At 34.9% G+C, this 25095-nt stretch overlaps 1 long non-coding RNA gene across 1 annotated transcript in view; it reads left to right on the top strand.

The window, feature by feature from the left end:
• LOC130455044 (uncharacterized) overlaps nt 1–24325 on the top strand; it is a 30106-nt gene extending 5781 nt beyond the window's left edge. Inside the window, exon 2 of the long non-coding RNA XR_008912844.1 lies at nt 24224–24325. This is a non-coding gene — a long non-coding RNA (uncharacterized LOC130455044). The remainder of the gene's footprint in view (nt 1–24223) is intronic.
• Nucleotides 24326–25095: the final 770 nt, after the last annotated feature.

Below are 25095 nucleotides of genomic sequence, written 5' to 3'. Positions count from 1 at the left end.
TCCCATATCTCTAGAATATAAACTATAAAAGTACTTCTAAAGACTTGTGTTTTTCCTTCATAACTGACACTTTCTGTCACTGTCTCTATCTGTCTCTCTTTTTCCTTCTTTGTTCTAAATCTTTACAATGCATATTTTTTTTCATTTAAAAAGTCACCCTTGGTGCTATTGATCCTTCAGTCAATTAATGGCTGCCTAACTTAGCAATTCCTTAACTTGGTTAAAGTAGTATACACTTTCTTTAATAATCTAACATCCCATTGCCTTTGCCTTTTATGTCCCCAAACTGAAAAAGTTCAATTAGGGGAAACTCAACTGATAAGTATCTCTGATCAACACTCCATATTATAATAGTATGCAATATTTGCCTTCCCAATGTCCTAATGAGGAATGACAGCATAAATTTTCTAACACAAAGCCTACTATTTCAAAGAGAATGTTAAAAAAAAAGTATACAGGGAGAAAATAACCACATGCTTAATTATAGTGTTCTGGACAAGATCCTATTATTGTAGACAAAAAAAGAATTATGGCTAAACAAAGAGAATCTATATCTCATCTTGTTATGCTCTCTATGTTGCATACAACCTCTCTGTTTCACTGTTCATTTGGATTGAAAGTTTTTCAAATACGTATTTCAAAGTGCCCTACATTAATTTGAGCAAACCCACAAAACTGGCTGCGATAACTGAATGCCCTACAAACATTTCTTAGACAGATCAAAAAGGATCTTCTTCCAAATAGTTATACATTTCGAGCCCAATTCAGAAAAATCAAACACATTGAGAATTTAGGGGTAAGTGGGTAGTTTTAGGAGAGAGAAAATCAGTGATTTTCTGGGGGAAACAGTTGTGTCTTAACCATACAGAAGGAAAATTCATTTGTTTCTGACAAAATTGGTTGAGAAAAATGATACTTGGTTTTTCAGCTTGAAGAAAAAGTTATTAGAAAGTTTGAGAACTGTGGTTGGGACAAAGTTCACTCCCTGACCAACACAAAATCCAGGTTATTGTTGTTTTCTTTAATGTTTTCCTTTCAATGAAGAACTAATAGTGGTGAAAACTCTTCTACAGGAAGGGGCTGAGGTGGAACTGGCCTCCAGAACAAAGAAGTCTTCTATAGGTATCATGAGAGAAAAAAATAATTCCTCTTTCAGCTAAGTATTTTCTTAATAAAATTATAACAACAATTTCCCTCCTAGTTATATCTACATTTCCTCCCATTGATGTTTACTACTGGACATGTAGAGAATACACATTTAACAGGGTCAGTCATGGGCAAACCCCTGAAGTAGGCAAAGGTGGCCTTTGATATTGTGATTATGTCATTTTGATACTATGTTATTCTCTAAAGAAAGTCATCTGCCTCCATGTTAATATTTCTTAGTTGAGTTATAAATAAGATTTATTCATTATATCAAATAAATGTTTGGAGACCAGCTTTCTGAAAGAGGGATCCCATTCTATTAACCACATTTTCTAGTTTTAATACAAGTCTGGGACAGATTTATGTCTAAATTGATAGAGATATAGTTTTATATATATATATATATATATATATATATATATATATATTTGTGCATATAGACATACATATATATATATATCATGAAGATATTTTCCAGAAATATTACAAATTTCTAGAAATTCCTTCATACTACAAGGTTTGCTTTAAAGTTACAAAAGGAAAAAAGTGAAATGCTTTTTTGATGTTAGATCATTCTATCATACATTATGAAATAAAGTCATTGCAAATTACAAAGATCCAAGTAATTAATAAAAAATTAATAAAACTATTAATTAACTATTAATAAAATTAATAAAAATCCAAGTAATTAATAAAAAGTTAATAAAAACAGATTTAATTTTGTTTTTAGTAGAAACTTTCCTATCTTATGTGATCTTGACTCTTGTTCCTTGGTGTTTAACCTGCTTTTTTCTGTTTGAAGTATGGGGCTTTTTTAAGTTGAACTTTGGATCATGACTAGGACAAATCCTTACACTTTTGCTATTCTTTGGGGTACAGGTGATCAGTGAATTCTTTCTATGTATACTATGTCCTCTGGTTTCAATAGTTTTCGACAGTTTTTAATTGATGTTTTCTGGAGATATAATGTCCAGGGTTCTTTTTAATTCTGATTTTCATGGAGTCCATTGATTCTGAAAACAAATACCATATTAATATAAAGAATAAGTACTAGACCTATAATTTCATTGGCTTAGGAAATACCTAATCAGAAAATTGCCAGTCTTAGTTAGCTCTGTCACTATCTCTGTCTCTGTCTGTCTGTCTGTCTCTCTCTCTGTCTCTCTCTGTCTCTCTCTCTCTCTTTCCCTCTTCTCCCTCTCTCTAACTTAAAAAGTTGCACAGAACTTATCTTCCCTGAACCTTTGTATATATTTGTGTAAGAGTGTTCTCCAGGTTTGACTGGAGGAGAAGATTTTTTATGTAAACTATTTTTATTATACCATCTCAATAAATACCATTTTCTAAAAGCTAATTATGTCTAGCTGACTGATACTAATGGAAAACATGAGTGGCGATGCATGAGTGACAGTACTAGAAATCCAACTCCTCAGGGTAACTAACCTCATTATCCTAAAGCAAGGGCATTGCCCTCTTGGGAGCAGTCCTCCTTTGTGGGAAGGGAAGTAGGTTCAACAAATATTTATTAAATGCCTATTTTTTGGAAACACGTGAGTTTTATATACATTTTAAATCCTTGCATGTGCTGTTATGGTATTATGTTTCTAGTAGGATATGCTCTTGACTGTCAAAAAGAAGAAAAGAAATACAATTGTACAATAGTCATCTCCCCTCCAATCAATAATGTTCTTGAGGGGAAAGAGGAGAGATATCAGTTATACCAACATAGATGCACCAAGGAATGCAAGTACTGGTTAAGATCCTTTCATTAACTTCCAAATTTAAATCTCTAATTCGGACTCTTTTGGGAGCTACCAAGGCTAATTCCAACCTTCTCTTGGACATCTTCTTCTAGATACTCCCTAACAGTTCAAATCTTTCTGCCATTTCTATTTTCTGCCACTTCTGGAGACTGAAAATGAATGAAAACCTATGTATTATGTACTTACTATGTTCCAAGCATTGCATTAAGTGACAGACATACAAGCAAGTAAGGCAGGACACCCCACCCCACACTTTAAAGATCTTTTTTAATAGGGATTAAATAGCAAACTGAACCACCAGTTTCTAACCACAGTCCTATGTGGATTGGTGGGATATTACTACATAAACTTGGCTCCAGCATCAGAAGACTCACAACATTGTTCTTCTTGCCATGCTGCCATCAACATTTTATATTTCCCACCTCCTGACAACTTTCATCTCTTGTTGTGAGAACAATAATCAAATCAAGACTTTGGAATGAGGGTGTCAATAAACCAGTGTACATAGTGAACCTCCAAATGTCCTATCATTCCACTTACCATTTCTGTGATTTCATTCCTTCCTGGCCACCAATGCCCTATATATTTTGTCTTTTTATAATGAAATATAAGCTCCTTGATGTCATAGACTGACTCATTTACATACTAAACTCTCCTAATGTGCCAAGCATATAAAAAACACTATTATAGATTCATTTTAATTCTTTAACTGATTCCTGTTGATTTTCCTATTTGTGTTCAGGAGACCACCATTTCCTTGGTCATCCAGCCTTAAAAAACTGTGTTGCCTTTGTTTTTTTTTTGTTTGTTTGTTTGTTTGTTTGTTTTTATGTCCCAAACAATGTTCAACTGATAGTTAATAAATCATGCTGTTTCTGTCTTTACCTTCTAACTCTCATATCTTTGTTCACTCATTTCCTTTCTGAATTCTGAATGAAAAAGTCCCCATTCAGGTCCTTATTACCTCTTACATGAATGATGGTCTTCCTTTTTGTAATAACTCTCTCTTCTAACACACCCTACATTCTGCTGCCGAGATATGCCTTGCTCAAAAACCTCAGTGGGTCCACATTACCCATCAAAAAAAAAAATCAAAGAATCATTGACACACCAGCTCTGAAAAGGTTTTTAAAAATCATATAGTATCTCTCTTTATAGATGAGGAAACTAGGGCCCAGAAAGAGAAAAGAGCTCACTATTCAGTAATGTTCAGTAATGAATAAGAAGAATTGATTTTGAATTCCAGACCTAATCCAACTATCTTTACAAATTCCTTAAATTGTCATTCAAGGCCTCTCATGTCTTAAGTCCAAAGCCTTCTTTAACCACTTCTCTTGACTGATCCTATATTCTATCTGAACAGGACATCTTTGCATTTCCTGAAAATATATATCACTTTTCTTTCTAGATGCTTTTGATCTTGTAACTTGGATCTGAAATATCATTTTCTCAAGTTCTATCTGTGAAATTCATACTCATATTTTATGACCAAGCTCTAATGTCATTTCTTTTAGAAACCCTTCCCTGATCCCTACAACTGGAAACATTTTTTCCTCCCCTTTAACTTCCAAGCACTTTGTATCTCTTTCCTTGAACTTTTAAAGTGAACCATATATAACCATGAAGAATAGACATAGGGTGAGGCAACTGGAGCCTAGTGATGATATGAGGGGTACAATACATTGCCCCATATTTTGAGACTCTCCACCAGCCTCATGCCACAATGCTCAGTCAATTTGGCATTCAATACTTTTACTGTCCAGCTCTCCCATTATACCCAACCCTCAAATCCTTTGTTCCCTATTCCAAAAGCAGAAGTATCAAACCATTTGGCCTCAACTGGGCTACAAAACTCTTCTTAAGTGCAACTAGAACCAGATTCAAATGTAATAAAAATATTTAACAAAATAAATAAAAAATATACTAGAATGAAATTAATTTTATGGTTTTCTAAATCAATATGTGACCTGTAGGGATCCTCATATACTGGGTAGTAGCCCCATGTATCCTTTTCACTTGAATTTGATTGAGCTATTATTTTACTAATCTAAAACAATTCACATTTTTTGTATACCTACTTTGATGAATTTGCATATTAAAGAATAATCAAATAATTAAATTTTAATAAGTAAAAAATTTTGGCACTATTTGGCTTGAATTGGAGATAAAAACAAAGGAGGTCTTTTAAAATACCCCTCAAATCACAAAGAGAACTGGCCATGGTCCTAGGAGAGTTTAGACCTACTGTTAGTTCCAGTTTTAAAACTTGATCGAGTCCCATACCTCCTAGGCACAATGTCTTCTGCTGAAAATGAAGAAAATAGATTAACTAATAGATAGGGTCATAGATTGTCTGGAAGACATAAGACTATATAGTCCAAACCCTTCTTTTTACAGAGATAGAAACAAAACTAGAGATTTTAAAAGACTTGTCCAAGGACTGGTGGTATTAAACATCAAATGTAGAATTTGAATCCAGATTTTTGGCTTTAGGACCCTTGGTTTTTTCCATGGAACTAAGTTATTTCTAACCTTTTACCTCTAAAACTCTATGATTTTAATTGGTGTGAGGAAGGAGGGTGTCCTCAGTTCTTCAAGGAGCCCCATAACCTGTGTCTCAAAAGACTTGGTGCTCTGGAGTCCACTCCTCACTTATTTCTATCTTTTGTCAACTACCTACTAAAAGTCCAACACAATATGAATCAGGATGTCCAAGCTTTACTTTTAAATCTAGTTCTTATTAGCTATATGATCACAAATAAGTCATTTATCCTCTCCAGTCTTCAGTTTTGTTATTGGGGGAGTGGGGAAATTTTGTATATACTGCCTAACCCATGTAGTAAAAATGTTATTGCTACCTCTATGATTAAGGGAAATCAGAGGGCTGCTAGGTGGCCCAGTGGATAAATTGCTGAGCCTAGAGTAAGGAAGATTAATCTTCCTGAGCTCAAATATGGCCTCAGACACTAACTGTGTACGGACCTAGGCACCAACACTTAAAGTGCTTTTTGCCTTCATTTCCTCATTAGTAAAATCAGCTGGAGAAGGAAATAACCAACCATTCTAGTATCTTTGTAAAAAAAAAAAACCTTAAAGAGGTCATGAAGAGTCAGACATGACTGAAAATTACTAAACAGCAACAACAATAAATCATTTCATCTTTCTGAAGATCAGTTTCCTCAATTCTGAAATGGCTAATGATGATTCTACTGCTCTCAGGGAATTGCCATGAAGAAAGAAATATGTAAACCTTAAAAAACTATAAATAATAGTAGCTGATCATTCTCTATATGAGAAGTAATTAAAATTATAGCTTCCTACCTTGATTTATCATGGGGCAAAATTTTAAAGCAATAAAATTAGCCCTGTCCAACTAATTGTAAGAACCATCCAGTTCTGGGGAAGGATTATCTTAAAATCTAGTAATAATTCTAGTTGAAAAATAATAATAATAAACCCTGTTTAGCTTCAATAGTAAATATACACTCATGCCAACACACACACACACACACACACACACACACACACACACACACACACACACACACACTGGTAATGTTTTTAGTTCTAAGTACGACTTGCCCTACAAAGTACATTGTAAATTTTGCCCTAAGTAAATACTTAATTCTAAGGATAGGAAAATAAGATTTCTTAATGCAACAACCCCTCATTAAATACAGTCCTACAAATGCATTTCTGGAGATTTGTTACTTGCTGGCTTTGAGCCTCATGGGACTAAATCTCTTCCTTTGCTATTGATCTGTGATTTAAATTATTTTCCCATGAGGCTTTCAGCTAAGAGCATCTTTTCCTTGGATCTCTTTGTATTTTTAATTGGCTTATGTTTGTTTAAACAAAATCACACCAGTGCCTTAGGCGGGTCTATTCATTACATTTGAAAACCTTCCCCAGAATTGTACCTCCCTATCCTCCCTGTTCCCACCCCAACCTGGACTCTTCCAGTCTTCTCTTTCATGGCAAACAATGAAAAATGCTTGTCTTCAAAAAGTGCAAAGTTTCTTAAAACATGTTATAGGAGGTAAAAAGATAAAAAAAAGTCTCCCAAATTAAGTTTATGGCCCAGATCCTAAATGAGTCTGCATTTCTTCCAGGCAGACAGAAATGAGCTATCATTTTAACTCAAAGGAAAGGAAATATGTGAAATAGTGGGAAAACACCCAGATCATTAGGGACTCTATTGTCATCAGGACCAATAATTAGTTCTGTGATCTCTGGCATCACTCACCTTTTCTAAAGATCTATGAAATATAGGTGTCAGTATGATCAATCTCCTATGATCCAGTCTCTGGGTGATTTCTAAAGTGCCTTCTATCAAGTCTTGAATATCCAGTTACACTGGCTTCCATGCTATTTTTTTATAGATGAAGGAAAAGGAAAGAAACAAACATTTATGAAATGCCTACTCTATGTCTCACATTGCATTGAGCATTTTTATAGATTTTTATCTCTTTTAATCCACAATACAACATGTAAAGTAGTTGTCATTTTGATCCCCATTTCACTATTGGGAAAACTGAGGCAGACAGAAATTAAGTGGCTTGCCTAATGTCACATAGTTTGTGTCTGAGGTGGAATTTTAACTTGGACCCTCCTGACTCAATTCCCTGCACCCTCTAGCCAAAGCTCCATCTTCTGATTATGCATTTTCACTAACTGGCTTCCATGCTTGGAACTAGATAGTTCCCCACTTATATTTGCCTTCTGACTTCTTTCAAGTATCAACTGAAGTCCCAATTTCTTACAAGAAGTTTTTCTTGGTTCTCTTTAATCTAAATCTTTCTTTCTAAGATTATCTCCCATATATTCTATCTCTTGTTTGAATATGGTTGTTTGTATCCTTTCTCTGCCCATTATACCAGAAAGCCCTTGAGAACAAGGGCTGATTACCTCTGGTCTGATAATCAATCCTGTGTATTGGTTCCAAGGCAGAAGAGTGATAAGAGTTTGGCAATGGGGTTAAATGACTTGTTCAGGGTCACAAAGGTAGGAAGTGTCTGAGACCAGATTTGAAGTCAAGAAGTCTCTAGGTCTGGCTTTCAATCCACTAAACTACTTAGCTGCCCCTTTACCATTAGATTATAAATGTCCTGAGGGAAGATGTGACTTTTTTTTCCCTAATTCTTTACATTTTATATTGCCTAATAATAGGTTATGAAGAAAGGCCTTTTGAATGAATAACCAATCTAAGAGATATACAGACTTTTTATCATCATTTAAAAATTAATGAATTTAGAAAATGAAGAAATAAAAGAAAGATAATTAACCCCCAGGAACCTCTCCTTTGGCTGGTAATTCCTTTAAAATGTATTGTAAGAACTGTTCTCAAGATGGTGGAGAAAATACCACAGCCCACCAATATCCCAAATAATTGTCAAGGATTTAAAAAAAAAATGAGCAGGGGCTAAAAGACTATCTGCCCTTTGATCCAGCTATAGCACTGCTGGGTTTGTACCCCAAAGAGATAATAAGGAAAAAGACTTATACAAGAATATTCATAGCTGAGCTCTTTGTGAGTCAAAAAGTTTTGTGAGCCAAAAATTTCCAAAAAATTGGAAAATGAGGGGATGCCCTTTGATTGGGGAATGGCTGAACAAATTGTAGTATATGTTGGTGATGGAATGTTATTGTGCTAAAAGGAATAATAAACTGGAGGAATTCCATGGAGACTGGAACAACCTCCAGGAAGTGATGCAGAGTAAGAGGAGCAGAACCAGGAGAACACTGTATACTGTGGTACAATCGAATGTAACAGACTTCTCCATTCATGGAAATGCAGTGATCCTGAACAACTTGTAGGAATCTATGAGAAAAACCACTGTCCACATTCAGAAGAAAAACTGTGGGAGTAGAAACACAGAAGAAAAAACACCTGCTTTAATATATGGGTGGAGGGGATATGACTGGGGATGAAGACTTTAAATGAACATCCTAATGCAAGCAAACACCAACAACATGGAAATAGGTTCTGATCAAGGACACATGTAATAGCTAATGAAATTGTGTGTCAGCTATGGGAAGGATGGGGGGAGGGAAGGGAGGGAAATGATATGATTCTTGTAATCAAGGAATGATGTTCTAAATTGACTAAATAAATTAATTTTAAAAAATGAGCAAAAAAATCAAGTCATTCTCAAGGAATCAAAGGAGAATGTATAGAAATTGCATTCTGCCACCACAGATACAAATAAAAAGATACATATAAAGCTTCAGGTACTAGGGAATCAATCCAATCAGAAAACCCCAGACTTAGGACATCCACAGAAGTCTTTTGCCTTGGAGAAGCAGGGTGTATCCACAGAGTCTTCTCAGATCTTGAGTGATGACTTGAGATCTTGTGGACTTAGACTGAAAGGACAGTAATCATGGTGTCCTAGATCAGATTTCCCTAGCACAGTTCAGTGACCATAGATATTTTGGGGTCCTCAGACAAGGTAGCATTCATTGCCCAGGTCCCAGATAATAGAGATCAGTACCAAAGAAGGCCTATTTCTTTCTGGAATGCACAGCACATGGACATGAGGCAAAGTCCCAATTCTGGAAGTAAGGCTAGAAAATGAGTAATCAGGAAAAAAAAAACGCTAATGGTAAAGAAATAATATATGTCCAGGGACTTCCAAGATATAAACCCAAATGAAGAGCATAGGTATATATAATCTATAAGCAAAGATTCAGAGAATATCATAGCTATTCCACAAATTCTACTGGAATTCTTAGAAGAAATGAAATGTTAATGTATATATAGTTTTATTATATGCTATATTGTATACTATTATGTATTTATACTTGTTTGCTATGTATTATAGGAGAATTTATATATGCAGATGTAAATAAATATATATGACAAAATGAAAGATTTAATGGAATTAATAAGAAATCAGTTTTTAAAATGGTATCCATACATTGACTTTTAAAAAATATATTTTGATATAAATAATATGGAAATATGTATCAAATGATAACATTTTTATAACCCAGTGAAATTTCTTGGTAACTCTGGGAGGGGGAGGGAAAAATGTATCTCATAAACATGGAAAATATTTTAAATTAATTTATATAGATAGATAAGTATAATTTGATATAATTTATTTCCTTTGTAATCTTAAAAATTTTATGTTAGTTATTTTAAAATATCATTATGAGAAGTGGTCAAAGATTCTTAAGAAAGTCAAAAAGGCTCTGTCACAATAAATGTTAAGAACCTTTGTTCTAGAAGGAAATAAAGGTCTAAAGAGTTAAATAAAAGATTCCTTGAGAATGTGATTAAATCAGAAATAGATAAAGACTCCATGAAATAACTTATGCCAGAGCAAGTTTGAAAGACTAAAAAGATTTTTATTATATTAATTTATTTTTATATTTATTGCAATGCAAAGCAAGTCACCCAGGAAAGAGAAAAAGTAGATATTCTTTAAGACTGATTTGATTATCTGAAAATTTTGATGAAATAAAAAGTCTACACACAACACTCCAAGATATCATTTATGAAAACTTCTCTCATCTATCAATACTGAGGTACTAACAAAATAGAAAAGAAATAATTTCACCAATTACCTCCTTTAAGAAACCCCAAAATAAAGATCTCTTGAAACAGAATAGTAAAATTACAGAGCTTCTAAATCAAGGAAAAATCCAGTCAGGAAGAAAAAATCAAATATAAAGAAGACAAAGTCAACTTCATATGAGACCTGGCAATTACTATTATAATAAAGAAATGAGCTTGAAATGTTCTCTCATATGGAAATTAAACTGTATATGCACTAGTTTTATTTAGCAATAAACATTAAGGGGTTGGGATAAGAATATGACTTTTTTATCAGGTTTTTTTTTTCTTCAGTTTATGACACTTTTTTTCCCCAGCACACATGGCTTCATTTCTCTGGATCTCTCAGTCTGACTGATGATTTCTCTCTTCCACAAAGCTTTAAATCCTTCAATTTCAGAGACAACAAATATTCCCCACACAAACACATCCCCTTCCTACTTCTTTAATTGTTCCTTGTAGTTCTCCTTAATAAGCTCTTCATCTTCCTGGTTCTGTGAAGTGGGCACTGTCCAACAGTCTACCTTTGTCCTCTTATCTTTTCTAAATAAATGTTTAATTTCATATGACTTCTCAGGTTTAAGTAGATGACTAACTGGAATTGCCCACAGAATCATAGAATGATCTGAAAAGAGAGTTTAGGAGGGGTGTAGCAAAGAAGAAAGACTAGAGGCAATCCAACTGAACTTTCTCAACATTCTCCTATAAACAATTTAAAAATAATTACTCAAATAAAATTTTGGAGTGGCAGAACCAGCAAAGGGACAGTAAGACTTACAAATTGAACTATGTACCATCTGACATGCATCCCCTAAATTTTTCTGTCTTTGTCTTTTCTTATTTGGTTCCCTCAGTTTTACTCCTGGAATGCATTCCTGTTTCCCCTATCATTCATTCACCTACTAATCCTATAATGTTACCCAAAGAAATCTACTCTAATTCTCCATGGAGCTCTAAGAAGCATTTTTTCCCTCTCTTATTTTTTACTTTCCATATTATCAGTTTTTATATGACATTTTTATATACTATTATCTCCTAGACTGTAACATCTAAGAGCATATGGTCAAAGAGAGACAAAGTCTATTGTTTTTTCTTTTAAGCATTTTCATTCCTATTCAAGCATTCTCAATTTAGGAGGCTAATAACTATTTGGTGAATTCAATATAATCATTTGATGATTAAAAGTGAATTGAATAAAGAATTTAAGTTTGTGAAAAGAAAGGACCTCTTTTAAATGGCAGAGTTCCACATTAAATTTTGAAAAACATCCTATGTAGGAATACTTAGTATATTGAAAGGGAATGGTGGGGGGGGGGCGCATAACATTATTCTATCATACAGTGCAAAAGAAAAAAAAATAATTGAAGAAGTCAGAGCTGATCTGACATTCTTCATGAATTGCTTTTTAAAGTCTTTTGGGGATGCTAGTGTTCAGATTTAACAAACAGGGCCCTCATTTGACATGAACTAATTGTCTTGATTTTATTCTTCTCTTCAAAAGTGACAGAAAGGTTAGACAGTCCTTTATAGAGCCATGACTAATTCCAACCCAAACAGAACTCAGAATAAGGGAATGGTGACTGTCTAAACCCTTTTGTTCCTAAAATGATAATATTTCCACAGGTGCAATGAATTTTAAAAAAAATGGTTCTTCATCTATTTAATAGCAGAAGTTGCCAACCTTAGCCCTTTCATGTTGCTTTCCCATCAATCTCTGGCCAATCGTATAGCCAATTAGTACAGTTAACCAATTTATTTCAGCCAAAAAACCTTGACTTTCAGTCACCTGGCTAGACAGGTAAGAACTATTTCAATCATTTAGCTTCTCTTAAAACAATATATTATGTCACAAACATTTACTACAGGGCATAATCAAATTTAAAACAGATAACAAATTGTCTTTTCTTCACAAGGTCCTTATAAAAATTGTTTTAATGAATAGATAAGAAAGGCTTATAATTAGCATATTAATTGTTTCTTTGTAAATGGATGCTTCAGAAGTGCTGGAGGGTGCTTAAAAACAGTTTATTCTTTGAAGTATTTTAAATATTGCCTTGCAATCTGTTTTACCCTATTAACTTGTCTCCTCTATGAAGAAAGGATTGACTAAGCAAAGATATGCTCTATCGAAAATATCCCAACGACTGAATTACTGACATCAGAATTAATGAGGTTTTACAATATGTTACTAACGTCTATTGGTGAATATACAAGCCCACAGTTTAATACCATTCATCTGGCCAGCACAAAACTTAAATTGGAGTCAAGGAATTTTGTATAAGTCCTTTTGGGGAACCATAATTCCTGAAAGGGTTTATGGGCAGAAGTTGTGCTTAAGCATCCAGTGATATAAAAGAGGAGTTTTTGATAAATATTTGATTTTTAAGAAGAGTTTGATACCCTGGAACATTTGGTGCTACAAATAAACTCTGGTTTTCATTCCTATGAAATAAAAGGGATAAGGAAGAGTACAACTAACCAGTAGACTTGGAGTCAAGAAGATTTGAATTCAAATATTGCCTCTGATATCTTCTAGCTGTATGACAAGCGGCAAATCACTTAATCTGTCTAATCTACTGGGGGGGGGGGGTAATAACCTTAAATAGATCAACCATTAGCTAATGTGGAAAAATAACCCTGAACCTTCTGCTTCCATGTATGCAATATGAGATTGCTTTATCTTTTGTTACATTTTATGTCACATGGTTGAATTACCTTAAACACCGTAAGCACAAGGTTATTTTCACATTCCCTATTATCTTCTCAACCCTCTCCCATCCTACATCAATGCCTCCTCAACCTACTGAATCCTCCTTTATGACAAGAACAAAACACTCAAGAAAAGCCATCACACTGTCACAGGGTATACAATATTGTCTACCTGTAGTCCCCAACCTATCTACAAAGAGGGGGGTTAGATTTTATGCTTGTTAATTGAACCATTTATCCTCTAATCAATTAAGGCACAGTTATTTATTAAGCATTCACTATGTATAGTGTGATGCTGTTGTCATTCATCCTTCATTTTTTAAGAAAATCAATGGCATCAAGAGAATGATTTCTTGATTTTTGTGTGATTTGATTGTAAGGGAGGTCAAGTTGAAGAAAATTATAAGCCTCACTATCTCATCCAGAGTTATCAAAGTCAAAGTGACAGGACAAAGGACAAAAAAAATGGCAATGGCAAAGATGTAGTGAGTGACTTTGGCATCTTTAATGTCTGACCAAGCTCTAAGCATTCCACATTGCTTACTTCAGTCACCTTCATGGCCTCTGGCACAAATTGTTCTCATCTTCCCATTCCACCAGGGGAAATCTTTAAATGCCTGGTGTAGACATCCACATAAGTCACTGATGGGATTGGTCCTGTCAGTCACCTTCAACCTGGTTTAGACAGTATACCCAGGTGGTTTTATTGAGGTGTAGGTAGCACATGCCTCATCTTCTTGGAGTAACAGATGTCACTAAAAGTAGTTGAGAAATACTGAAAAGGGCTCAGCAAACCCCCATACTAGTCTTCCTTGAAAACCCCATATATCTGAGTGTGTGTGTTAAGTACTGGGGCTATGATACAACAGTCCTGCCTATAAGAAAACTACATTCTTTTGGGATAAATAGCATAAACAAATCCAAAATACTTATACATGAATCACAAAATAATTTCTTGGGGGAAGGACAGTAGTAGTTGAGAGGGTCGGGTCAAAAAAGGTCCATTATAACACCTGAGGCTTCAGTTAGTACTTTGAGCAAAGCATGGAAGGGAGTGAGAGATTCTAAGAGTAGGAGTAAGGAAGGAATGAGGGGGCCAGTCTACAAAAAGGAACAAAGAAAGGAGAAAGAACATTATGTATAAGGGAGAGCATACAGATCAATTTGTCTGGAAAGAAGAATGTATGAAGATGAGAGGTTATATCATGAGCCAGAAAAAGGAGGCTGCAATCATATTAGGAAGAGCTTTGAATGATAAACAATGGAGTTTGCATTTTATCCTAGAAGCAATAGAGCTTCTAGAATTTTCTTTACCCCAAATAAAGGAATGACATGATCTGAGTTATACTTTGAGAATATTACTCTGAAAGCTTTATGAAGAACATATTAGAGAAGGGGAGAGACTTGAAGCAAGCTGGTCAAATTAGACTATTGTAATTGTTCAGCAAGAGGTGATGAGGGCTTACGTTAAGGTAGTGGCTTATGAATAAAGAAAAGGGGATACACACATGAAGTGCTGTTGGAGTAGAATTGATCTGACTTAGAAACTGATAGAATAGGGATGGGGAAAGGTTAGTAAGAGAGAATGAACTCCTGAAGATGACTAAAAGGTTATATATAGATTTATAGGACTAAAAGAATGGTAATGCCTTTAATAGCAAAGATAGAAAGAAGGAATCAATTCAATCTCTGGAACCAAAATAATTTGGGTAACTCATGTGAATTCAGACATTTTATTTATTTCCTTTTGTTCAATGTGATTTCCTTTGTTTAGTATGCTTCTTCTTTCTCTTTTTCACTTTAATTTGTATTTCTCTAAATATTGATTTGGAGCATTTTGTCATATAGCTGTTAATGACTTTTATTTCTTATTAAAATCATTGGGTTTTTTCTTGTGTTCTTTGACCCCTTATCTTTTTTTTTTTAATATATTTTATTTGATCATTTCCAAGCATTATTCGTTAAAGACATAGATCATTTTCTTTTCCTCCCCCCCACCCCCCATAGCCGACGCGTAAGTCCACTGGGCATTAGATGTTTTCTTGATTTGAACCCATTGCTTTGTTGATAGTATTTGCATTAGAGTGTTCATTTAAAGTCTATCCTCTGTCATGTCCCCTCAACCTCTGTATTCAGGCAGTTGCTTTTTCTCGGTGTTTCCACTCCCATAGTTTATCCTTTGCTTATGAATGGTGTTTTTTTTCTCCTGGATCCCTGAAAGTTGTTCAGGGACATTACACTGCCCCTAATGGAGAAGTCCATTACGTTCGATTATACCACAGTGTATTAGTCTCTGTGTACAATGTTCTCCTGGTCCTGCTCCTCTCGCTCTGCATCACTTCCTGGAGGTTGTTCCAGTCTCCATGGAACTTCTCCACTTTATTATTCCTTTGAGCACAATAGTATTCCATCACCAACATATACCACAGTTTGTTCAGCCATTCCCCAATTGATGGGCATCCCCTCGTTTTCCAGTTTTGGGCCACCACAAAGAGCGCAGCTATGAATATTTTTGTACAAGTCTTTGTGTCCATTATCTCTTTGGGGTACAGACCCAGCAGTGCTATGGCTGGGTCAAAGGGTAGATATTCTTTTGTCGCCCTTTGGGCATAGTTCCAAATTGCCCTCCAGAATGGTTGGATCAGTTCACAACTCCACCAGCAATGAATTAATGTCCCTACTTTGCCACATCCCCTCCAGCATTCATTACTTTCCTTTGCTGTTATGTTAGCCAATCTGCTAGCTGTGAGGTGATACCTCAGAGTTGTTTTGATTTGCATCTCTCTGATTATAAGAGATGTAGAACACTTCTTCATGTGCTTGTTAATAGTTTTGATTTCTTTATCTGAGAACTGCCTATCCATTTCCTTTGCCCATTTATCAATTGGAGAATGGCTTGATTTTTTGTACAATTGATTTAGCTCATTATAAATATGAGTAATTAAACCTTTGTCAGAGGTTTCTATGAAGATTTTTTCCCAATTTGTTGTTTCCCTTCTGATTTTAGTTATATTGGTTTTGTTTGTACAAAAGCTTTTTAGTTTGATGTAGTCAAAATTATTTATTTTACATTTTGTGATTCTTTCTATATCTTGCTTGGTTTTAAAGCCTTTCCCCTCCCAAAGGTCTGACATGTATACTATTCTGTGTTTACCCAATTTACTTATGGTTTCCTTCTTTATGTTTAAGTCACTCTTCCCATTTTGAATTTATCTTGGTGTAGGGTGTGAGGTGTTGATCTATTCCTAGTCTCTCCCACACTGTCTTCCAATTTTCCCAGCAGTTTTTATCGAATAGTGGATTTTTGTCCCAAAAGCTGGGATCTTTGGGTTTATCGTATACTGTCTTGCTGAGGTCGCTTTCCCCCAGTCTATTCCACTGATCTTCCTTTCTGTTTCTTAGCCAGTACCAAATTGTTTTGATGACTGCTGCTTTGTAATATAGTTTGAGGTCTGGGACTGCAAGGCCCCCATCATATGTGTTTTTTTTCATTATTTCCCTGGATATCCTTGATCTTTTGTTCTTTCAAATGAACTTTGTTATGGTTTTTTCTAAATCAGTGAAGAAGTATTTTGGTAGTTCAATGGGTATGGCACTAAATAGATAAATAAGTTTGGGTAGGATGGTCATTTTTATTATATTGGCTCGTCCTATCCATGAGCAGTTAATGTTTTTCCAATTGTTCAAGTCTAGTTTTAGTTGTGTGGCGAGTGTTTTGTTGTTGTGTTCATATAGTTCCTGTGTTTGTCTTGGGAGATAGATTCCTAGGTATTTTATTTTGTCTAAGGTGATTTTGAATGGGATTTCTCTTTCTAGTTCTTGCTGCTGAGCTGTGTTGGAGATATATAGAAAAGCTGATGATTTATGTGGGTTTATTTTGTATCCTGCAACTTTGCTAAAGTTGTTGATTATTTCAATTAGCTTTTTGGTTGAATCTCTAGGATTCTTTAAGTAGACCATCATGTCATCCGCAAAGAGTGATAACTTGGTCTCCTCCTTGCCTATTCTGATGCCTTCAATTTCTTTATCTTCTCTAATTGCTACTGCTAGTGTTTCTAGTACAATGTCAAATAGTAGGGGTGATAATGGGCATCCTTGTTTCACTCCTGATCTTATTGGGAATGCATCTAGTTTATCCCCATTGCAGATGATATTAGCTGTTGGTTTTAGATATATACTGTTTATTATTTTTAGGAATGACCCTTCTATTCCTATGCTTTCTAGTGTTTTTAATAGGAATGGGTGTTGTATTTTATCAAAGGCTTTTTCTGCATCTATTGAGATAATCATGTGGTTCTTGCTAGTTTGCTTGTTGATGTGGTCAATTATGTGAATGGTTTTCCTAATGTTGAACCAGCCCTGCATCCCTGGTATGAATCCTACTTGATCATGGTGAATGATCCTTCTGATCACTTGTTGGAGTCTTTTTGCTAGTATCCTATTTAAAATTTTTGCATCTATATTCATTAGGGAGATTGGTCTATAGTTTTCTTTCTCTGTTTTTGACCTGCCTGGTTTTGGAATCAGTACCATGTTTGTGTCGTAAAAGGAGTTTGGTAGAACTCCCTCTTTGCTTATTATGTCAAATAGTTTGTATAGTATTGGGGTTAACTGTTCTCTGAATGTTTGATAGAATTCACAGGTGAATCCATCAGGCCCTGGGGATTTTTTCTTAGGAAGTTCTTTGATGGCTTGATGGATTTCAATTTCTGATATGGGATTATTTAAGAATTCTATTTCCTCTTCTGTTAGTCTAGGCAGTTTGTATTTTTGTATATATTCATCCATTTCTCCTAAATTGGTGTATTTATTGCCATATAATTGGGCAAAGTAATTTCTAATGATTGCCTTAATTTCCTCCTCATTGGAGGTGCTGTCCCCCTTTTCATCTTTAATGCTGTGAATTTGCTTTTCTTCCTTCCTTTCTTTAATTAGATTGACCAGTACTTTGTCTATTTTGTTTGTTTTTTCAAAGTACCAGCTTCTTGTCTTATTTATTAAATCAATAGTTCTATCACTTTCGATTTTATTAATTTCTCCCTTAATTTTTAGGATTTCTAATTTGGTTTTCTGCTGGGGGTTTTTAATTTGATCGCTTTCGAGTTTTTTCAATTGCATTTCCAATTGATTGATCTCTGCTCTCCCTTGTTTGTTAATATGAGCTTTCAGGGATATGAATTTGCCTCTGATTACCGCTTTGGCTGCATCCCAAAAGGTTTGAAAGGATGTTTCGCCATTGTCATTTTCCTTGATGAAATTATTAATTGTTTCTATGATTTCTTCTTTAGCTAAACGGTTTTGGAGTATCATATTGTTTAATTTCCAATTGGTTTTAGATTTGGTTTTCCATGTACCATTACTAATCATTATTTTTATTGCCTTGTGATCTGAGAAGGCTGCATTCATTATTTCTGCTTTTTTGCATTTGTGTGCTATGTTTCTGTGACCTAATGTATGGTCAATTTTTGTGAATGTGCCATGTGGTGCTGAGAAGAAGGTGTATTCCTTTTTATCCCTATTTATTTTTCTCCATATGTCTATTAATTCTAATTTTTCTAAGATTTCATTCACTTCTTTTACCTCTTTCTTATTTATTTTTTGATTTGATTTATCTAAATTTGATAATGGTTGAAGTCTCCCACTAGTATGGTTTTATTGTCTATTTCTTCCTTCAATTCTCCTAGTTTCTCCATTAGAAATTTGGGTGCTATATTATTTGGTGCATACATGTTGATTAATGATATTTCCTCATTGTCTAGAGTCCCTTTTAACAAAATATAATTACCTTCCCTATCCCTTTTGATCAGGTCTATTTTTGCATTGGCTTTATCAGATATCATGATTACCACTCCTGCCTTCTTTCTATCAGTTGAGGCCCAGAAGGTCTTACTCCATCCTTTAATTCTGACCTTGTGGGTGTCAACCCGCCTCATGTGTGTTTCTTGAAGACAACATATGGTAGGGTTTTGGATTCTAATCCATTCAGCTATTCGTCTACGTTTTATGGGTGAGTTCATCCCATTCACGTTCAAAGTTATGATTGTCATTTGTGGACTCCCTGGCATTTTGATTGCCTTCCCTAATTCTAACCTTTTCTTCTTCGGCTCTACCTTTTAGTCCAGTGATTTACTTTGAATCAGTCCCCCTTGTCCCCTCCCTTGATGTTTCCCTTTTTAGTCCCTCCCTTTTTCTTCCCTCCCCCTCCCCCCTCTCTTTCCCTCCCTTTTTGTTCTCCCTCTCCCCCTCCCCCCCTTGGTTTTCCCTTCTCCTTACCCTTGTTGGGTAAGATAGAATTCAAGATCCCAATGGATCTGGATGTTTTTCCCTCTCAGAGTTGATTTCCCTGAGATTGAGGTTTAAGTAAACCCCCCCCTCTTCCTCTCCTTTTTATAGGAGTTTTCTTCCCCTCCCCTTCCCATGTGAATCTTTGTGTGAGAACCATTATTCTATTTGGTCTTTCTTTACCCCCTATTTATACATTACATTTTCCCCACATGTTAGTATACATAGATTGATATAAATGTAGTCCTTATAGAAGAGAGTTTGAGTAAAAGAAGAAGATAACATTTTCCCCTTTCCTTAATATTTACCTTTTCAGGTATTCCTTGCTCTTTGATTTTCGGTATCAAACTTTCCACAGAGCTCTGGTCTTTTCTTTGCAAAAAGTTGGAAGGCTTCTATTTTGTTGAATGCCCATACTTTCCCTTGGAAGTATATAGTCAGTTTTGCTGGGTAGCTGATTCTTGGTTGGAGACCCAGCTCTCTTGCCTTTCTGAAGATCATGTTCCATGCCTTACGATCATTCAGCGTAGAACTTGCAAGGTCTTGTGTGACCCTGATTGGCATTCCTTTATATCTAAATTGTCTTTTTCTGGCTTCCTGTAGGATTTTTTCTTTTGTTTGATAGCTTTGGAATTTGGCAATTACATTCCTGGGAGTTGTCTTTTGGGGGTTTAGTGTAGAAGGTGTTCTGTGAGCTCTGTCAGTGGATGTATTGCCCCCTTGTTCTAGAATCTCTGGGCAATTTTCTTTGATTATATCTTGTATCACCATGTCCAGTTTGGTGTTTATTTCTGGCTTTTCTGGGAGTCCAATTATTCTTAAATTTTCTCTTCTCCCCCTGTTTTCCAGATCTATCACCTTGTCGGTGAGATATTTTATGTTCTCTTCTAATTTCTTGGTGTTTTGGCTTTGCTTTATTAGTTCTTGCTTTAAAGCCTGGTTTTCTTTTACAGTTTGGTCAAACTGGTTTTGTAGATGCGTGAATTTCTTTTGCATCATTTCCCACTTTTCCTCCCAGAGGGCTTCCATCTTTTTGGTCCTTTCTGATTCAAATTCTTCATGGGTTTGTGGAGAGTTTCTATTTCCTTTGGAAGATTTTGGAGAATTTTCTTGTATATCTTCTTCTATCTGCTCTGTATTTTGTATTTTGGCTCCATAGAATGTGTCCAGAGTCGCCCCTTTCTTCTTATTTTTCTTGGTATTTTGGGGCTTCTGTGCTTCTGTGGAGTTTGTCATCTCTGAACGTGGAGGATTGGCTTTTCTTGTCTTTGTCTGGTGATCAGAGGCTTTAGTCCTGGGCAGATGTTGGTTCTATGAGCGTTCCCTGGGTTAAACTGAATATGCCTCACTGGAACTGGAATAGAAGGGTCGGACCACGAGGCCACACTCTCCCCCTGGCTCGATTTCCGGAAGTTGCCTTCAGAATCCCTGGCCGTGAGGCTGTTTCGTCGGCCTGCGGGGGGATGGGCTGCCGCTTCCCCAAGCCCCGAGAGCACAGACTTTCACTGAGACTTGGATAGCAGGATCCAGCCCGTGAGGCTGTCTTGCCCACCCTGAGGGTTGCTGTTGTTTTGACCAGCTCTCTGCAGCGGAGGCCCCAGGCAGTAACTTTCACCTGGACCGACGGGCTCTCTGCAGAGGAAGCCCCAGGCAGTAACTTTCACCCGGACTGGGACTTGGGTAGAAGACCCTGAGGGTTGTTGTTCCTCAGACCCTGCTCTCTGAGCCCGGCTCGGCTGCCGCTTCCGGGAGCCTTGGACTCTGCGCTCCTACCCCTGAGGTCCGAGTGATCTCGGGTTCTGGCTTTTGAGGGGAGCCGTACCTTTTGAACCGGGTCCAGGTCCAGGAGGAGGGTTCCCAGGGTCTGTGCTGTTGATCGTTTTGAATTTCGGCGCCTTAGGAGCTTCTAGTTTGAGATCGGTCGGGAAGGGTTTTCCGGAGATCTGAACGTCAGCTTTCTCTAAGCCGCCATCTTAACCGGAAGTTGACCCCTTATCTAATGAAAAACAGTATTCTATATTCATATCAGTCCCTTTTATGTCTCAACTATCAGTCTTTTTATCATGAAGATATAATGTATACCTGCTTTCCAAGTTGATAAAAATCTTATTTTTAAATGCATTAGTTTTGCCTCTGTAAAAGATTTTTAATTTTATGTAATTGAAACTATTTTATATTTATAATTATCTCTAAATCATTTCTTGTGTGTTTGAGACTTCTTCTAGTTAGTGGTATTACCTGTCACCCACTCTTTACTATTTTTATGATGAACTTTCATATTGATTCCATGTGCCTATTTAAAGCTTATTGTGATAATAATGCAATATGTTAGGCTAACCCTCTTGCCAATCAAACTGTTTTCTACTTTTCCTAGTAGTTTTATGACCTTAGAAGTACTGTTCCCAGAAGGCTATGTTCTTGAGTTTATTAAATACAAATCTACTATCTTCATTTGATTAGCTTTACATATAACTAGTCTAACATTGATTTATTCTTTCTATCTTTAATCATAAAAATTTTAAGATTACTGATTTACATTATATTTTAAAATATGATAATGCTACTCCTTTTCATGGCAATTTCTTTTCCATTATTTGCCTTGAGATTTTAAAACATTTGTTCAACCAACTTTTTTCACTTTATTGTGTTTAATCCTATAAAATTATCTCTTGCCAGTTTAATTGTCATTGTAGTATATTTCTGTAGATTAATTTATGTATTATTCACATTTTTATGTTGGTATGATCTAGCTGTGATTATTATTGCATTTCTAGTTATTTACATTTTCGTTTAAGTAAAGAGTATTTTGGTGGTTGTTTTTTTTTTTGGAGTCTTACATGTAAGACTTGGCAGGTTAATATCCAGATATTATGCAATATTTTTGTGTTTTTAAGCAGAATTTCTCTTTCTTTTCCTCTTAGGTTTTGTGAGTTATTTGCATTTAGGTCAATAATTTCTATTAGTTTTTTGTTACTTTATTGAAGATATTAATCATCTCAGTTTCTTTACTGCTTCCAAGTTCATTTTCTAAATAAATTATACCATCTGCAAATCAAGATCAATTTCTTTTATTGATATCTTAATCTTTTCTACCAAATGATAGCAGAAAAAGGGATATTCTTGATCTATCATTCATCTTACTAGGAAAAATTCTGATTTTTGACTGGTCCAAATAATGGTAGCTCATTGTCTTATTTACTTTATTCACATCAAAAGAAGTATCTTTTATTATTCTGTTTCCTAGTGCTCTTGACACAAATGAGTTTGCCATTTTATTGTGAAGGTTTGTGCCATCCTTTGATATAATTATAGGATTTTGATTATTTTTGTTACTGATATAATTTATTAAATATGTAGTGTTCCTGACATTGAACCATCTATTCATTTTGAGACTTAATCTAACATGTTCATATGACTTTAATAATGTTATGAATCCTCTTTGGTAAGTTATTATTTAATATTTTGCATCAATATATCTTTTGATCATGTTAGGCTTTTTCCCCCATTGATCTACATTTCCTTAGTTTAGATTTTAAAGCCATAATTATCTATAAAGAGTTTGATAAGGTGCTCTCTCTTTTTATTTTTTGAACAATTTTAAAATACTATCTGTAATTTTTAATGTTGGGCACCTAAGTGGCACAGTAGATAAGTGTACTGGGCTTGGAATCAAAAAAACATCTTTTCACAAGTTAAGATGCAGCCTTGGATACTTATTAGATGTGTGATCCTGGGCAAGTCACTTAATCTTTTTTGTCTCAGTTCTCCTCTGTAAAATATGTTGGAGAAGAAAATGGCAAGCCACTGTAGTATATTTGCCAAACAAAAATCATAAAATTGGATCCCCAAAAGTCAGATATGACTGAAACAACTGAACAGCAAATTCTTAAATAATAATTTAATATAATTCATCATTAAATCTATTATCAGGGTTTTTTGTTTGTTTAGGGAAAGGGATTAATGGCTTCTTCAATTTTGAATACAGAACTTGGGTTACTTAATTTCTTTGTGTTTTCTGCTAGTCTGCATGTTTTGTATTTTTGTAGCTATTTAGAAATTTTAAAAAAGTTTTCCATATTTTGACATGTAATTGAGTATAGCAATTTTTGATAATTTTCTTAATTCTGTTTTTATTTTTGTGAATTCCATTGTCTCATTTTAGATTTTGGTTTTCCTCTTATTTTTTCATTCTTTTCTTCAAACTACCTCTCAGAATGAAATGAGATAATTTATAAAGCACTTCAAGAACATTAAAGCACTATATAAAAATGTCTAGGTATTATTATTATTCTTTTAAAATTGATTATTGTTATTTCCAATTTCTGTAATAGTTTCTTTGACATACTATTTAATATATAAATAAAAGTCATCTACTGACAGATACATGATCAAAATGTATGAACCAACAGTTATGAAAAGAATTGCAAACTATCCACAGCCATATGAAAAATATTCCAAATCATTAATAATGAAAGAAATGAAAATTAAAAGAATCCTGGAATTTTCAGCCTCATTTCCTAACCTCAGTTCAAGTGAAGCATACATGAGACATTTCCTGCTCTGTGAAAAAAAATTGCTATTTTCCCCAGCTAAACTACAAACAATTTGAGGTTATAGACTTTTTAAAAAATTGTCCTCATAATTTAAGGGCATAGGACAACAATTGGCACAAACGTGTTTAATATATGCTTACGAATTGATGGATAAAGTGATGTGAACTCTATTATGAAGATATAATTAATAAAGCTTTGTTTTTTAATAGGAGTGATACACAAGGGAAGAATTGAGGATGACTCAGAGATTACAATCCCAGCTGAGTGGAAGGATGGTGGTCCCCTTAAAATAAAGAGGAAAAGAAGAGATTTTCATGGAGGGCAAAGATAATGATTTCAGGTTTAAATATTTAACTTTGAAATGTCTATAGAATAGCTGTGTTTCCTAGTGCTTTTTCGGTTGTGTATGTGCATACACAGATATATGTATATATATGTATATATATATGTATGTGTGTTAATGCATATGAATATTGTATTGTATATATACTACATACATGTGTATGTGTAGATATATCCATGAAACATCTGTATAGAAGATGAAGATAAACCCAGGAGAGGAAAGGAGTGAGAAGAGAGACAAAAGAAGAGGTTACAAGTCAGAACAGTAGAGAACACAAGTAAAAGAAAAGGCATAAATGATGATCCTACAAAGAAATCTGAGGAGAGAAAGCTAGACCAACAGGAAGAAGACCAGGAGTGGGCAAAGAATTTAGGGAGAAGTATTTTAAATGATGTAATGATCCACTATCAAATGCTTCACAGAGATCAAGGTGGAGAGAAATTAAGAAAAAAGATACTGTGTTTGGATATTAATAGATTAGTGATGACCTTAAAGAGAGTATAAGATTGGAGTCTCTGTTTCAAGGAATTAAGGAATGGGAGGTGAAAAAAGGGTGGCAATGACTATACATACTTTCTCCCCCCTAGGTGTTTGTGAAATGGAGGAAAGGTAAAGAATGGTAGCTTGAGGGGTTGAAGTCTCAAATGTAGGTGGTTTTTGAATGCTAAAAAGCAAGAACTGCTGCAGAGAAAGATATTCATTAATATATATGTCTTCCAACTATGTATAAGGTTCTGA

The sequence above is a fragment of the Monodelphis domestica genome, chromosome 6 (genome assembly GCF_027887165.1).
Source record: "Monodelphis domestica isolate mMonDom1 chromosome 6, mMonDom1.pri, whole genome shotgun sequence".
Lineage (NCBI taxonomy): Eukaryota > Metazoa > Chordata > Mammalia > Didelphimorphia > Didelphidae > Monodelphis > Monodelphis domestica.
Note: the sequence above shows the minus strand (reverse complement) of the source record. Positions and strands in the feature narration are given on the sequence as shown.